Genomic DNA, 16,532 nt, shown 5'->3' with positions numbered 1-16,532 from the left:
CCTGGCGCCGCGAGGGTGCTTGAAATGTAGTCCGAAAAGTAGTGAAATTATTACGGTAATGTTGGGGGTCAGAGAAAGCATCACGAATCTCTCCCGGTAACATTTAGTACACGCGAAACTAACCGCATCACACGGCCGAGCTGCTTTTGCTTAACTTCGTCACCAGACTGGCGCTGCAAGGGTACTTGAAATGTAGTCCGAGAAGTAGTGAAATTATTATGGCAATGTTGGGGGTCAGAGAAAGCGTCACGAACCTCTCCAGGTAACATTAAGTACACGCGAAACTAACTGCATCCCACGGCCGAGCTGCTTTTGGTTAACTTCATCGCAAAACCCGGCGCCGCGAGGGTGCTTGAAATGTAGTCCGAAAAGTAGTGAAATTATTACGGTAATGTTGGGGGTCAGAGAAAGCGTCACGAACCTCTCCCGGTAACGTTCAGTACACGCAAAACTAATTGCATCACACGGCCGAGGTGCTCTTGGTTAACTTCGTTAAAAAACTGGCGCCGCGAGGGTGCTTGAAATGCAGTCCGAAAAGTAGTGAAATTATAACGGTAATGTTGGGGGACAGAGAAAGCGTCACGAACCTCTACCGGTAACATTCAGTTCACGCGAAACTAACTGCATCCCACGGTCGAGCTGCTTTTGGTTAACTTCGTCACAAAACCTGGCGCCGCGAGGTTGCTTGGAATGTAATCCGAAAAGTAGTGAAATTGTTACGGTAATGTTGGGGGTCAGAGAAAGCGTCACGAACCTCTCCCGGTAACACTCAGTACACGCAAAACTAATTGCATCACATGGCCGAGCTGCGTTTGGTTAACTTCGTCACAAAACCAGGCGCCGCGAGGGTGTTTGAAATGTAGTCCGAAAAGTAGTGAAATTATTACGGTAATTTTGGGGGTCAGAGAAAGCGTCACGAACCTCTCCCGGTAACCTTCAGTACACGCGAAAGTAACTGCATCCCACGGCCGAGCTGCTTTTGGTTAACTTCGTCACAAAACCTGGCGCCGCGAGGGTGCTTGAAATGTAGTCCGAAAAGTAGTGAAAATATTACGGTAATGTTGGGGGTCAGAGAAAGCGTCACGAATTTCTCCCGGTAACATTTAGTACACGCGAAACTAACCGCATCACACGGCTGAGCTGCTTTTGGTTAACTTCGTCATAAAAGCTGGCGCCGCGAGGGTGCCTAAACTGTAGTCCGAAAAGTTGTGAAATTATTACGGTAATGTTGGGGGTGAGAGAAAGCGTCACGAACCTCTCCCGGTAACATTCAGTACACGTAAAACTAACTGCATACCACCACCGAGCTGCTTTTGGTTAACTTCGTCGCAAAACTGGCCCCGCGAGGGTGCTTGAAATGTAGTCCGAAAAGTAGTGAAATTATTACGGTAATGTTGGGGGTCAGAGAAAGCGTCACGCACCTCTCCCGGTAACATTCAAACACGCGAAGCTAACTGCATACCACCACGGAGCTGCTTTTGGTTAACTTCATCACAAAACTGGCCCCGCGAGGGTGCTTGAAATGTAGTCCGAAAAGTAGTGAAATTATTACGGTAATGTTGGGGGTCAGAGAAAGCATCACGCACCTCTCCCGGTAACATTCAAACACGCGAAACTAACTGCATCACAGGGCCGAGCTGCTTTTGCTTAACTTCGTCACCAGACTGGCGACGCGAGGGTGCTTGAAATGTAGTCCGAAAAGTAGTGAAATTATTACGGTAATGTTGGGTGTCAGAGAAAGCGTCACGAACCTCTCCCGGTAACATTCAAACACGCCAAACTAACTGCATCACAGGGCCGAGCTGCTTTTGCTTAACTTCGTCACTAGACTGGCGCCTCCAGGGTGCTTGAAATGTAGTCCGAAAAGTAGTGAAATTATTACAGTAATGTTGGGCGACAGAGAAAGCGTCACGGACCTCTCCCGGTAACATTTAGTACGCGCGAAACTAACTGCATCACACGGCCGAGCTGCTTTTGGTTAACTTCGTCACAAAACGTGGCGCCGCGAGGGTGCTTGAAATGTAGTCCGAAAAGTAATGAAATCATTACTTTATTGCTGGGGGTCAGAGAAAGCGTCACGAACCTCCCCCGGTAACATTCAGTACACGCGAAACTAATCGCATCCCACGGCCGAGCTGCTTTTGGTTAACTTCGTCACAAAACCTGGCGCCACGAGGGTGCTTGAAATGTAGTCCGAAATGTAGTGAAATTTTTACGGTAATGTTGGGGGTCAGAGAAAGCGTCACGAACCTCTCCCGGTAACATTCAGTACACGCGAAACTAACTGCATCCCACGGCCGAGCTGCTTTTGGTTAACTCCGTCACAAAACGTGGCGCCGCGAGGGTGCTTGAAAAGTAGTCCAAGAAGTAGTGAAATTATTACGGTAATGTTGGGGGTCAGAGAAAGCGTCACGAACCTCTCCCTATAACATTCAGTGGACGCGAAACTAACTGCATCACACGGCGGAGCTGCTTTTGGGTAACTTCGTCACAGAACCTGGCGCCGCGAGGGTGCTTGAAATGTAGTCCAAAAAGTAGTGAAATTATTACGGTAATGTTGGGGGTCAGAGAAAGCGTCACGAATCTCTCCCGGTAACATTTAGTACACGCGAAACTAACCGCATCACACGGCCGAGCTGCTTTTGCTTAACTTCGTCACCAGACCGGCGCCGCGAGGGTACTTGAAATGTAGTCCGAAAAGTAGTGAAATTATTAAGGCAATGTTGGGGGTCAGAGAAAGCGTCACGAACCTCTCCCGGTAACATTAAGTACACGCGAAACTAACTGCATCCCACGGCCGAGCTGCTTTTGGTTAACTTCGTCACAAAACTGGCGCCGCGAGGGTGCTTGAAATGCAGTCCGAAAAGTAGTGAAATTATTACGGTAATGTTGGGGGACAGAGAAAGCGTCACGAACCTCTCCCGGTAACATTCAGTTCACGCGAAACTAACTGCATCCCACGGCCGAGCTGCTTTTGGTTAACTTCGTCACAAAACCTGGCGCCGCGAGGGTGCTTGGAATGTAATCCGAAAAGTAGTTAAATTGTTAGGGTAATGTTGGGGGTCAGAGAAAGCGTCACGAACCTCTCCCGGTAACACTCAGTACACGCAAAACTAATTGCATCACATGGCCGAGCTGCGTTTGGTTAACTTCGTCACAAAACCAGGCGCCGCGAGGGTGTTTGAAATGTAGTCCGAAAAGTAGTGAAATTATTACGGTAATTTTGGGGGTCAGAGAAAGCGTCACGAACCTCTCCCGGTAACCTTCAGTACACGCGAAAGTAACTGCATCCCACGGCCGAGCTGCTTTTGGTTAACTTCGTCACAAAACCTGGCGCCGCGAGGGTGCTTGAAATGTAGTCCGAAAAGTAGTGAAAATATTACGGTAATGTTGGGGGTCAGAGAAAGCGTCACGAATCTCTCCCGGTAACATTTAGTACACGCGAAACTAACCGCATCACACGGCTGAGCTGCTTTTGGTTAACTTCGCCATAAAAGCTGGCGCCGCGAGGGTGCCTAAACTGTAGTCCGAAAAGTTGCGAAATTATTACGGTAATGTTGGGGGTGAGAGAAAGCGTCATGAACCTCTCCCGGTAACATTCAGTACACGTAAAACTAACTGCATACCACCACCGAGCTGCTTTTGGTTAACTTCGTCACAAAACCTGGCGCCGCGAGGGTGCTTGAAATGTAGTCCGAAAAGTAATGAAATCATTACTTTAATGCTGGGGGTCAGAGAAAGCGTCACGAACCCCTCCCGGTAACATTCAGTACACGCGAAACTAATTGCATGCCACCGCCGAGCTGCTTTCGGTTAACTTCGTCACAAAACCTGGCGCCGCGAGGGTGCTTGATATGTAGTCCGAAAAGTAGTGAAATTACTACGGTAATTTTGGGGGTCAGAGAAAGCGTCACGAATCTCTCCCGGTAACATTTAGTACACGCGAAACTAACCGCAGCACACGGCCGAGCTGCTTTTGGTTAACTTCGTCACAAAAGCTGGCGCCGCGAGGGTGTTTAATATGTAGTCCGAAAAGTTGTGAAATTATTACGGTAATGTTGGGGGTGAGAGAAAGCGTCACGAACGTCTCCCGGTACCATTCAGTACACGTAAAACTAACTGCATACCACCGCCGAGCTGCTTTTGGTTAACTTCGTCACAAAACTGGCCCCGCGAGGGTGCTTTAAAGGGAAGCTGAAACGGTTTTCAATTTCCATGAATTGCTGGGATTGGGAAGAACAGACCTAATAATTTACGGTTCCGAAATTTTTTTCTTCGTTTTGTTACTACAAGGGGCGGAAATCGTTTTCTAAATCACCCCCGCGGACACGCCCCCATCGCTTCCCGGAGTGCCGGGTGAGGAGGCAGCCGGAGGAGAGGACCGGCGAGAGTGACGTCATTCGCGGGGACCGAGCTACCGGACCGGCGTGCTGGCATGTACTGGCATGCCTCTTTCCGTCCTGCGCTTTACTGAACGACGCTACGAGAGATCTGCCGCCGCCGCCGCCACTCACGTTTGTTTTCTTTTGCGATTTTCGTAAACTGTTCTTTCCTTCTGTGCTGCGCGGGTGCCTACAGCCAAGGGTGCCCAACATGCCCTCGTTCTGTGCAACATTCGGCTGCGCGAACACAGGCGGGCGAGACGATGTGGTGTTTCACAGATTCCCGAAGGACAAGAAGCTTGCAGCGCAGTGGGTCCGTGCGGTGAGGAGAGATAAGTTCGTGCCGAGGAAATCAACTGTGCTGTGCACCGACCATTTCCGCGATAGCCGAATAGCCCTAGGACAAATGCGGAAACGCGTTGTTGCTAGCGTTGCTACACTCCGTTTCATACATCAGGTGCAACGGTGTGGAGGCTTGAGATACTGCTTGCAGTGGCTGAGATCGCACTTAGAAAAAGTTCGGTGTTTCTCGACCCGATTTTTGAGAAAATTTTCCATATATAAACTCAGTTCTGAATGAAAAAAAAAAGAATTTACCCATAGAAACATTCCGTGTACTTATATGGCTGCTAACACGTTCTTTTAAATAAATTTTCTTTTCGGCATTTTTTAATTGCAGCCCGTCGCGGCAGCTTCACGTGCATGCTCGCGCGAGCAAAAGCCGCTGGCACGCTGCGAAGCATAGACGGAAACGCGCGCAATAATAAATTTTGGTGACCGGACTTCGTGCGTAGCTTCCACAGCGTTGCACCTGAGGTATGAAATGGAGTATAGGCTTGCCTAGTGACATTCGACGTACGGTTGCAGTTATCGTGTTTACCACACGGCGGTGCCCAAACTGCCTAATATCTTTATGTCAACACTAGCACGGAGCACGCATACCGATTCTTAATCGAGTCACGATCGCAAAGTCGTCGAACTATAGTGTGAATATTGCACATATAATACCTCTGGCTATCTCTGGATGTGTATGATAAGCAACTTCCATGACTGTACCTCGCAGCACTGCATGTGCGCGCTTTGGAACGCGACACTTATGTTCGCGATCGTGTATCAACACTCAAAAAACCACGGGACTTTAGACAAGCAGCGGCAAGGTGCTTGACATCGCGGTATTGCACCCGTGTTTACAATCTAATGAGAAGTTAGTGCTTCGGCATTCTTCCAGCAGCATGTTCCCAGTGACACTTTAGCGCATTTTCTCCCGCCATTGGAACGTGCAGCTATATGAAATAAAAAAAAAACATACGTACCAGCTAAGATTTCCAACGCGCGAGAAGGTGCACACATCGCTCTCGCTGTTGGCACACTCTACATCGTCGTTGCCGCCGTTGCCGCCATCGTTTTCCGTATCGGCTGTCGGTTCGAACATGTACGGCGAAAATACAAGCTGCCCGAGACAGCGAGAACGTTCCATAATGCTTGCAACTCAGCTGTGAAGCCAGAACAGAACAGCGTGCTACGCTCTGAAACGGCGGCGCCGACCGGCGACTGCCGCGAATGACGTCACAGCGGCCCCGACCAATCACGGGCAACAGCGGCGTTCGCGCGATGCCCTGAGGCGCTCGTGCGCGTTTTCATCAAAAAACAGCCGCTTGCGTTTGTTTCTGCCCTTTTTGAACCAGATATTCGTGTTCAGGGGACTCAAAACTGTAGAATGCCGCAGAGAACTCATTTTTTTCGAAAAGTGTTTCAGCTTCCCTTTAAATGTAGTCCGAAAAGTAGTGAAATTATTACGGTAATGTTGGGGGTCAGAGAAAGCGTCACGCACCTTTCCCGGTAACATTCATACACGCGAAACTAACTGCATCACAGGGCCGAGCTTCTTTTGCTTAACTTCGTCACCAGACTGGAGCCGCGAGGGTGCTTGAAATGTAGTCCGGAAAGTAGTGAAATTATTACGGTAATGTTGGGGGACAGAGAAAGCGTCACGGACCTCTCCCGGTAACATTTAGTACGCGCGAAACTATCTGCATCACACGGCCGAGCTGCTTTTTGTTAACTTCTTCACAAAACCTGGCGCCACGAGGGTGCTTGAAATGTAGTCCGAAAAGTAGTGAAATTATTACGGTAATGTTGGGGGTCAGAGAAAGCGTCACGAACCTCTCCCTATAACATTCAGTGGACGCGAAACTAACTGCATCACACGGCGGAGCTGCTTTTGGTTAACTTCGTCACAGAACCTGGCGCCGCGTGGGTGCTTGAAATGTAGTCCGAAAAGTAGTGAAATTATTACGGTAATGTTGGGGGTCAGAGAAAGCCCCTACTAAAAAATCCTATTTGTTTTCAAACGGGTTTCATCAAATAGGGTTATGGAACGGGACCCCGTTTGATCCTGTTCAGTCCTGACCTGTTTAAATCCTGTTTATTCCTGTTTAAACCTGACCCGTTTAAATCCTGTTTAAACCTGACCCGTTTAAATCCTGTTTAATCCTGACCCGTTTAAATCCTGTTCAATCCTGACCCGTTTAATCCCGTCCTATCTAACCCAGACCTGTTTGCCCCTGTTCAGACCTATATTTTACTACATTCATACCAGGTCCTTTCAGAATGGATTGATGTTGCTTAATATAATTTACTCTTTAAACCTATTTTGTACACGTGTGTATTTGCGATCAGCATTGAAGAGAAGTAGATCTGCATTATGTTTGCAACAAGAATGCCACTTTCACATGTAGGTTTGCCTGGTACATTGCTTGATACGAAGATGAACACAATTTTCGGCATAAATTGATTAGCACTACCAACACTGATGTGATACATCATGAACAAGTTTTGTATGACCCACGAGTACGTTCTCTATGTATGACCTACAAGAAAATGCACCCTGAAGAAGACTGTACCTCATTTTCCTATTTACTACAAGTATGCAAATGTAATTCTTGCAAGTTTAGTATATGTTCGATCACTTGTACTCGTCCTTTTTGCTGTAATGGTTTGTTGACAAATCCACAGTAAAGCGTAATTTTGGGGTGAAAAATGTCAGGCAAAGTATTGGCATGTACTTGTAAGTGAAAAAGACAAGTATATTTTACGTAGGTATTTCTGTACACCCACTTGAGCTTTCATTAAGCCTGAAGTCCTCCGGCTTAAGTAAAAGCATGTCATAAATGTCCCAAGCACTGTTTATTGGACCTTCTAACGGTATTTCGATGCATCCAGTCTGCCGAGAGAAGACCGCTGGAGTGGGTTGCTTGGGTGAGAGCGAGCAGGGCACCTGAAAAAGTAAAGCCAATAATTTATCTTGACTCATGCAACAGGTTGGCACATAGGCAAATTTGCCTATGTTCCCACAGATAAGAAAGGTTCAGCATTCCGGTCATAGGAGATAATGAATAAATCTTATTGAAAAATATGTGGTTTCATGCAATGCCTATGTTTCAAGGGAACATGGATTACTGTGGGAGAATAAGCTGTCATAATTAGCAGGCGATTGAAGCAAGTGTTATAGGAAAAAGATGGACACCTCGTTTGATTTACAATAATTACTAGTATTGAAGCAACAGAATACAAACAAGAAATACCTTTAAAAACAACACCGACAGGTTGAGATAATAAATTATTCAGAAACTAAACCCTTCTGCCAGCAAAATACCGTAGTGTACTGGCTTTGACATTGTGCTGCTCAGGCAGAGGGCATGGGATTGAATCCCGGCCACAATGGCTGCATTTATATGGCAGAGAAATGCCAAAACCCCTATGTTAGGTCTATTGGGTACATGTTAAAGGAGACTAGGGATCCCGCCAACTTGAAGTTATAAAAACCGGAGTATATTTTGAGATAAGCAAACTCACAAAAGTAGAAGGCCCTGGCCATGCAAAGACCATATAAAGCCTTTTAAGGTAGGTGCCAGCAGCCGCAAAATTTCTTGTAAAAGCGAAATATAGCAGAAGCGTTATTTTTCCGTAGATCACTTTTGCGAGGTATTTTACAATTTGACACCCGACATGTTGGGCATCTACGGGCAACAGCAATTCTTGCACAGATCATAGCAAACACTGTTGCACCTAGGTATACATAGACACATAGGTATAGGTACAGTCACCGACTGATTTTCCGGACTCCGAAAATTCGAACATGATTACTCGGTCTGCTTCACGGCACCGCCATTCTCCCCATGGACCATAATGTATAACAACTTCTGAAAGTTCGGACGCCTTGCAACCTCTCGTCTGATTTTTCGGACACTCCTTGAGCCAACTTGATCGAGAGCACCATGCACCGACTCTGACCGTTGCATGGTTCTACTTGCTGAACGCCATTTTTGTTTTGAACGGAGCCACCTTGCTGCCCCACGAAGTGGCGCTACTGCAAATCCCTGCTCATCATCATCGTTTCTGCCTGGTTTGTAGCTACAGCAGTTCCGGTCTCAGCTTAGTATGCCATGTTAAGACAATCCAGCAGCTGATTTGTTTGTTTCTTCGTGCACGACGCTGCGAGTAGGCCAGGTTTTTTGTTTGTGCAACTGATGTCGGCGTGACGATGTTTGACGAAGCAAGATGGGCCAATTCATTTCACTAATATCTAGAATAGCTACCTGTAAGCACCACCTACCTTTCAACAAGATTTGCAAAGCAAAAAACCTCATCCTGAAAAGTCTGCACATGAAGACATCGGTAGCATCATCAGCGTGTGGCCTCAAGATAATTCGGCAAGCCAGGAAATTACTGACAGCATGAGTGCAAGCATGCCAACAGGAAATCAGTGGCTGAATAATGCACCTTCTACCAATTGGTAGACAGTGCATTTTCGCAAAGCCCTAACTACAGCAGATCATTGTTCAGGAGTTCCCGAATGCACAACTCCATGCCATTTTCACGCCGACTCTAGGGAAGCACCTCTGCACAGTTGCAAGAAAAAAAGCTAGATGCCCCAAGAGAAATGAGCCAACTCAAGCCATCGAAGTTATGTTTACCTTGTCTTCCTACAACTACTCGAAACCTAGGACTGCTGTTTTGCACAAGGGAACAAACGTCAACATTGGTGCCTCGCCCAACACAAGTGGTCTGCGCCGTAGAAGGTGCCATCAGTCAGCCCACAGATGAGGCCCACATCAGTGCTGTCAGTGTGCTGTACAAATTGCAGAAGCACAGCCTACAAGCTTGTCTGCCTTAGTGTGATCGCACCAATGAACGAAAACCAACGAATCAAGTTTGTTTCGTGCCGAGAACAGTTGCCTCATGCTGGATTTTCCTACAATTCTTTCTAAGCACAGATAATGCTTGGTTTGTTGTGTAGGCATGTAAATAATGAAAAGGCCTGCATCACTATCTCTGAAAAAAATCATGTAACAAAGCTTGTACAGTACACAGGTGCAGTGTCTATCACATACCATTTCGTACAGTAGAGGCTACATCGGATAAACCGACCAATGTATAAATGACTGGCAGCGTGACGAAGCAAACTTGATGCGCGGGTCAGTTAGCAGTGGTAGTGCACTGCTCTCGGCGCACATGCACCTATGTTTGAAAGCTGCTTGATCGTGACAAAATATAAAGACAAAAGCGCTGGAGAGATATCTGATGCTTTTCTTATATGTATGACGAGGAACCTAGCACTAGCTCCCCATGCAGAGAATTACTAGACAGTGAGACTGCTTCTTATCATTGTAAAACAAGTGTCACGCTCACCATGTGATGCGTCCTTTTCGTTTCCGTGCGAACAGCATGTATTCAGATCTATTCTCCCCCTTTCACCTTTTGCACAATATCACTGTGCGAGCAATAATACTGAACTGTTAGTAGCAGTCTGTCAGGTTGCCTCCTTTCTTTCCTTGTGAATTGTGTGCTAAATAAGGCTTTTTTTGGTGAAAGAGTGCTAGTTTAACGCATAAACTAGCGCCATGGCACTTTGCAATAAAGGAGTTATAATTCTCTAAAAATATGTCCATGCAGAACAGTGCCAAAAGAACACCTTAAAGAAAGAAAATGAGTGTATCTATCATAAAGACCAATCCTTGTCTTTTTTCCTTAACATAATTTTCAATACCGATATTGAAGTACAAGCTCACCATATTATATCACCTTGTCAAGGAAGCAAGGCACAATGGTGCCCAACTGTCGCGGGACCAACTTGGATGTGGAGATCAGCGCAGATCAGCAACATAGCATGGTCTGCTTACACTTCTTCTCCAGGTCCAGCCATACCTATAGCAGCTATAAAACAAGTGAGCTTAGAATCACAAGCGAAACAATATAAAAAGTGACACTGAACAAAGCAACTTTCGTTAAGCATAAATAGGATCGAAATGCTGACATTATGCCCATAAGTAACTTCACTTTGAGCAACAAAGCATCCAATTTAAGAAAGATAATATGTATGAGCTATCTATGTGAGAAAGATTAATCGAACGCCCTCTATTTGCCATACTCCTCCCCTTATGCATGGATGTCTCACTGACTGAGTGAGCTGGGCTGATCCCAGGTATAGTGTAATTAAAGGTTGTCACTTGGTGGGCCAATCCCGACACCATTGCATGACTTGTACAATAATTTTAATGTGTATTGTAATGCTGGCCATCCTGCAGGCACTGCAACATTATAGCACCCATAAGTCTAATGGCATTACCTGATAAGGTTAACTAATAAGTGTCCCCAGAAGCATAACTCGGCATGTATACTCGGTGGCCATTATTATTAGAGAAGCAACAGCAGAGGTGAAGCTTTATCCTGTGCCATATGCAAAATGGCCGAGCACGCCCAGCTTTTTGGTTACATTCTCACTTGTGACCACTGCAGCAGGCTGACTGACATGCGTAACCAGCAGTTTGTAGGACCACATTTTCATAACCTGCATTTTTTTTTACATCTGAAGAGATTAGCCTTAAGCTCCATGATGCGCTGCACTCGAGAAGCATTATAAACTGGCAACATTTAAATGCTATGCTGCATGGTTTGTTGCATGCTTTAGGAATTTACTTATTTATTATACACATAGCTCATAGGCTCCAGTTGGAGTATTGCATGAGGTGGCAAGAAAACATCATCATCAGCCTGGTTACGCCCACTGCAGGGCAAAGGCCTCTACCATACTTCTCCAACAAGCCCGGTCATGTACTAATTGTCACCATGCCGTCCCTGCAAACTTTTTAAGCTCATCCGCCCACCTAACTTTCTGCCGCCCCCTGCTACGCTTCCCTTCCCTTGGAATCCAGTCCGTAACCCTTAATGACCATCGGTTATCTTCCCTCCTCATTACATGTCCTGCCCATGCCCATTTCTTTTTCTTGATTTCAACTAAGATGTCATTAACTCGCGTTTGTTCCCTCACCCAATCTGCTCTTTTCTTATCCCTTAATGTTACACCTATCATTCTTCTCTACATAGCTCGTTGCGTCGTCCTCAATTTGAGTAGAACCCTTTTCGTAAGCCTCCAGGTTTCTGCCCCGTAGAAACCTGGAGGCTTACAAATTCTGAACTAACAAGGAGAACATTCAACAAAACAAGTCAGACCAAAGAAGAAAAAATAACATACTCTCATAATGGGACTACGTATCTGGCAGCTAGCTTATAAAAAAGACAATTAGGAATGTTTTACTACTGGTAGCGCTTTAGGGGCAGGAATGTAGAATTCCAAGCTTCATACACTTTTAAGCCACCTTTCGTGGCTTTTTGTTTTGAAGTTCTATTCTCTGTACTATTATAGAAATGAATACCCCCCTCCAAAATAAAACGTTGAAAAACATGTAATGCACAGTAATCTAACACAATAATGTAATGCACAACAGTGAATACTTAGAAAAATGTAATTAAGAACATGGAGTCTATGTGGGCACAGATGTTAGAACTCTACATGAAAGCATAATAATAAAGGTGGGCGAAGCATTTATGCTTTTGTCGGGCAACCTGCAGCAAGACATACAGGTAAAAGGATATGCATGCCTCACAACACAGTCCCTAAAAATATCTGTCACAATACAGTGAGTAGGTATATCATGCATATCTACAATAGCCCCTAATTATATTTAACTCAGAGGGGGCTACCTATGTAACTTGATCAAACTGCAGGTGGGCCAAATTCTAAATATACGATTCAAGTAGACAGAAAATGGACGTTATGAAAATGTATCTACAGCAAAAGTGTTGTACATTATTGTTGTACATTATGTCATACCTGCCAACCTGTGAACATAATATTTTGTAAAAATGCTGCAGACACTAAATTCTTTGTTGGGGACATAGCACACATTATTTTAAAGCTTGCTCTCAGCACCCCCATTGTTGCATACACACACACATTATTAATAAAGGGAAAATCACACATCTACCCGCTCGTAGCAATTGCTACAAAAGAAACCCGTACGGATTCCTCGAAAGGAAAGCCTCACATATGAAAAAAAGAAATCGTCCAGGTCTGGGAGTCAAACCCGGGACCACCGCCTTTCCGGGACAGCCGCTTTACAATCTAAGATAACCAGGCGGCTAGCAGATGGCCGGGCGAAGTCGAATTTGTCGACAACATGAAGCAAAGGCAAGGGTCTGACGTAATAGTTCTGCGGAAACGCGCAAGGTGTAGAGAAGTAATTAATAAAGGGGAAAAAAATATTACGTCAAACCCTTGCCTTTGCTTCGTGTTGTCAACTAATTCGACTTCGCCCTGGCATCTGCTAGCCACCTGGTTATCTCAGATGGTAGAGTGGCTGCCTCGGAAAGGCGGTAGTCCCGGGTTCGAGTCCCAGACCAGGACGAATTTTTCTTCAACTGTGCGGCTTTCCTTTTGAGGAACACATACGGGTTTCCTTTGTAGCAAATGGTGCGAGCGGGTGGACGTCTGATTTTCCCTTTATTAATTACTTCTCTCCACCTCGTGTGTTTGCGCAGAACTATTACGTCACACACACATTATCAACCATTATTTAACTTGTCGTGCAGCACAAAAAGCAGCAGCGAGCTTGAAACCAGTAACTGACAACATTGTTTTTTTTAGATTACAGAGCTTTACGCTGCTTCAGGAATTTATCTGACCAAACTTCCCAAAAGCAAGTGCCCCTCTGATGTTCTCGTTAGAGATATTGCATTGCTAATAATAAAGCAGTACAAGTACCATTGCAATTAATTTTTTACATGCATTTTAACAATGTCATGCCGTCAATCTCTCAACAGCTTTAAAACATCTTAACCAACACAACTTCGTTGTCTTTCTAAAGTGACATTCATAAAATTGTAAAATGAGCCCACATTTGTAAACCCACGAAAAATTCAGGAGAGTTTCCAAACATGGATGATACCAACAAAATCTGCAGCTCGTGTAAGTGGCAGCAACTGCTTTGCACACACCTTGTCACAGCATGCACATCAGGTACTTTTCCGTGCTGTTGAGGCTGCAGAAGTGCCGCAGGTGCATATGTGGAGGTGCCTCTGGTTCACAAAATCTTGCCATCCCTAAACAATAATAAATGCTCAATTTATTGTAATCCCTGCTGAAACTGTAAACTTGTGATATAAAAAGATCACGTCATATTTTGATAAAAGTCTCATACAACCAGTTACATGAAGCTGCAACTGGTTGTGCAAATATCTGATTGTAACATCACAGGCGGTTAAATAACACGTAAATCGAACTGTAGCAAACATGAATCTACTATGAAAAGGTTCACACAAACGTACAGCTGTATAACGTGAAATGTGAATTGTACTATCAAAAAATTCCGTAGGACATGAAAAGCGTTCCAAAACCTAATTTGTTTATGCGGCGCAACAAAGCACTGCTCCCAAAGGACGATGCGCTCAAAATTACAACAGACCACCTCTATTTCTGGAGAGACAATACAGAAAAGAGAAAGATTTTTCCATTAAAAAGAAGCATTGCTTATGTAATTTCGGCTTCTCTGCAAGATCGGAACCCTTTACAAGTACACGAAAACACACAGGACACTAATACACGTCATCTGACGACACTCTATAAACAGAAGAATTTCCATACAAGCTAAAAATCTGGCCATGCGTCAACGAAGGAATCGGGTGCTATCTCGCGCAGCTGTTAGCTGTGAAGACCGACACTTCGACGTACTACTTCTAGAAATGCCTATACCATTTCTCAATGAAACATTATGTACACAAACAGTAACTTTCTTTCCTTGAATTTTTGTGCCCATTTAGATCAAAGAACCACCCGCGCTAGCGTGCTTCATAGGTGAAAGTAAATAAACCACAGATAGAGCTGTTGGTAACATGAATACGTTTTAGGGCAATTTCCATGGAACTTTTTGCTAAATGTGCACTGCGACATGAAGAACAACCATTTGAAAAGCACATTTATAATTCTTGCTGCTTTACAAATCCGGATTCGGTTGTTGTACGGATCTTGCGATACGTACAACAACGCACACTTCACGAACCATAGACAGGAAGAATGCGCGCAAGCGCCGGACTTACCTTTCTCGGCGTACTCGGAAAACGCTCCTTTTAGTGTCACAGGTGCCGCGGAATCGACTGCACCAACGGTCCTTCCGGCGCACACACTGTTGAATTGCGGATCAACTACAGGACGTAAGAGCACAACTTTCACCAAATTCTTCCGTACAGTGCGATACGATGCGACAGTGCCAGAGGATGAGATCCTTTTCATGAGCCCGGAACAAAGGAAGCGCGAAGGGTCATATCTTCGGCATCGGCGCACCACACGAAGGATACTGCGGGCTACATTACGCGGTCCCAGGGGTTTTGTGATTCTCAATGCATACAAGATGCACCACAATTTTTCTCGGCACAGCGTACACACGATTAAACAACTACATCGGACGGCGTCAATACACAGCAAGCACTCACATGTAGCGACAAACTGAAGACGGCAAAATAATATCACCTGTAACTTTACCGGCGCTACCTGTGGTGCCATCTGTAGGCCGCCACCGAAAGCGACCGTGCTTTCGGTGATCTCATGGATGGTGACGGCGTTGTATATCGATGTTATGCGAGTCGTACAGCGTCTTGTACGACGTGTTTCAGCAACGTTGCTTTTAATAGAGAGGACAGCAATCTGCGTATACGCCGTATAGACGTCTCACCCACTTGAAAAACACAACAGGAAATTTTCAGTCTGTCGTATTTTGGGACGTCGTGACTGTCGTTCTGTTCTCTGTAGTGTGACGTCCTGTATTCGAAAATTCTGTAGTTCTTGATAAATATTTGATTAAAAATTGACAGAGACCAATTTAAGGATATGTAAAATTATTAATACAAAAAAAAATAAAAAAAATAAAAGACAAAGAAACGCATCCGCTGGGAATCGAACTTCGGATCTACCGGTCCCGAGACAAGCATCTTACCACTGCACCACGCCGAACATAGTTGCTATAGAATTGTTTAAGCTATGCCAAGAGTGTAAATCGCTGTCTGGGTTGCTGTTTACATTTACATTTTAAAAGTCACGATGCGCTTTCACTTCACCGCGTGAACTGCCGCATCTCTAGATGAGCAAAAGTGTTGTTACCATCGACAGGTACATCGTGGAGTGCTAGACCATCGATTTTGCTGTAACGATGTCCATATTTGATAAGAAATTCAGAAGTAGACAACGGTGACCGGGGACACTGAGGGTTGTTACTGCTAATTCCGACAGTTGGCTCTTGCTCTTTACACTTTTGAGCTCGCATATAATTCGTGTTCAATGCTATATAGCTACATAAACACTAGTGGGTGAGTCTTCATCCCGACAGAATACTGGCTTCTCACGGCAGCGCTGTACCAGATTAATGAGACCCGAGCGAGACAGCTTTTCACGCAACTTTGTGGAACAATCCAAAACTTCTTTTCCGCTTCGCATAAGCTTGTGCAATATTTCTGGGAATTAACTAATGTCTCAGTGTAACCGCACATGTAAGTCCACAGGCTTGTGGGCCCCATCTTACCAAATAAAACAAAGCGGATACGCAGCCATTCCCGCAGATGGTATGATTTTGATCAGCGACCGATTTTGAGGAGGCCGGTAGGGCGTTGCGGGGGGGGGGGGGCTGGTGCCGCGTCGTCACGGCACAATTATAACAATTGGCCACGTCGACTTTAATACTGGTGTCGGTGCTATCAGTATTGCCGGCTTCAGAGAAGCACGATTGAATACCGCGCAAGAGAAAAGTACAGTGTACACCACCG

At 45.3% G+C, this 16,532-nt stretch overlaps 1 long non-coding RNA gene across 1 annotated transcript; it reads right to left on the bottom strand.

Moving 5' to 3' along the window:
* Nucleotides 1-7,549: 7,549 nt before the first annotated feature.
* On the bottom strand, nt 7,550-15,271 carry LOC142584681 (uncharacterized). The gene is made up of 4 exons (XR_012828871.1): nt 14,817-15,271; nt 13,719-13,823; nt 10,454-10,598; nt 7,550-7,659 (listed from the first exon to the last, which is right to left on the bottom strand). It is a non-coding gene; the product is annotated as an uncharacterized LOC142584681 (long non-coding RNA).
* Nucleotides 15,272-16,532: the final 1,261 nt, after the last annotated feature.

Source organism: Dermacentor variabilis, chromosome 6 (genome assembly GCF_050947875.1).
Source record: "Dermacentor variabilis isolate Ectoservices chromosome 6, ASM5094787v1, whole genome shotgun sequence".
Lineage (NCBI taxonomy): Eukaryota > Metazoa > Arthropoda > Arachnida > Ixodida > Ixodidae > Dermacentor > Dermacentor variabilis.
This window is presented reverse-complemented; position numbering and strand designations above follow the sequence as displayed.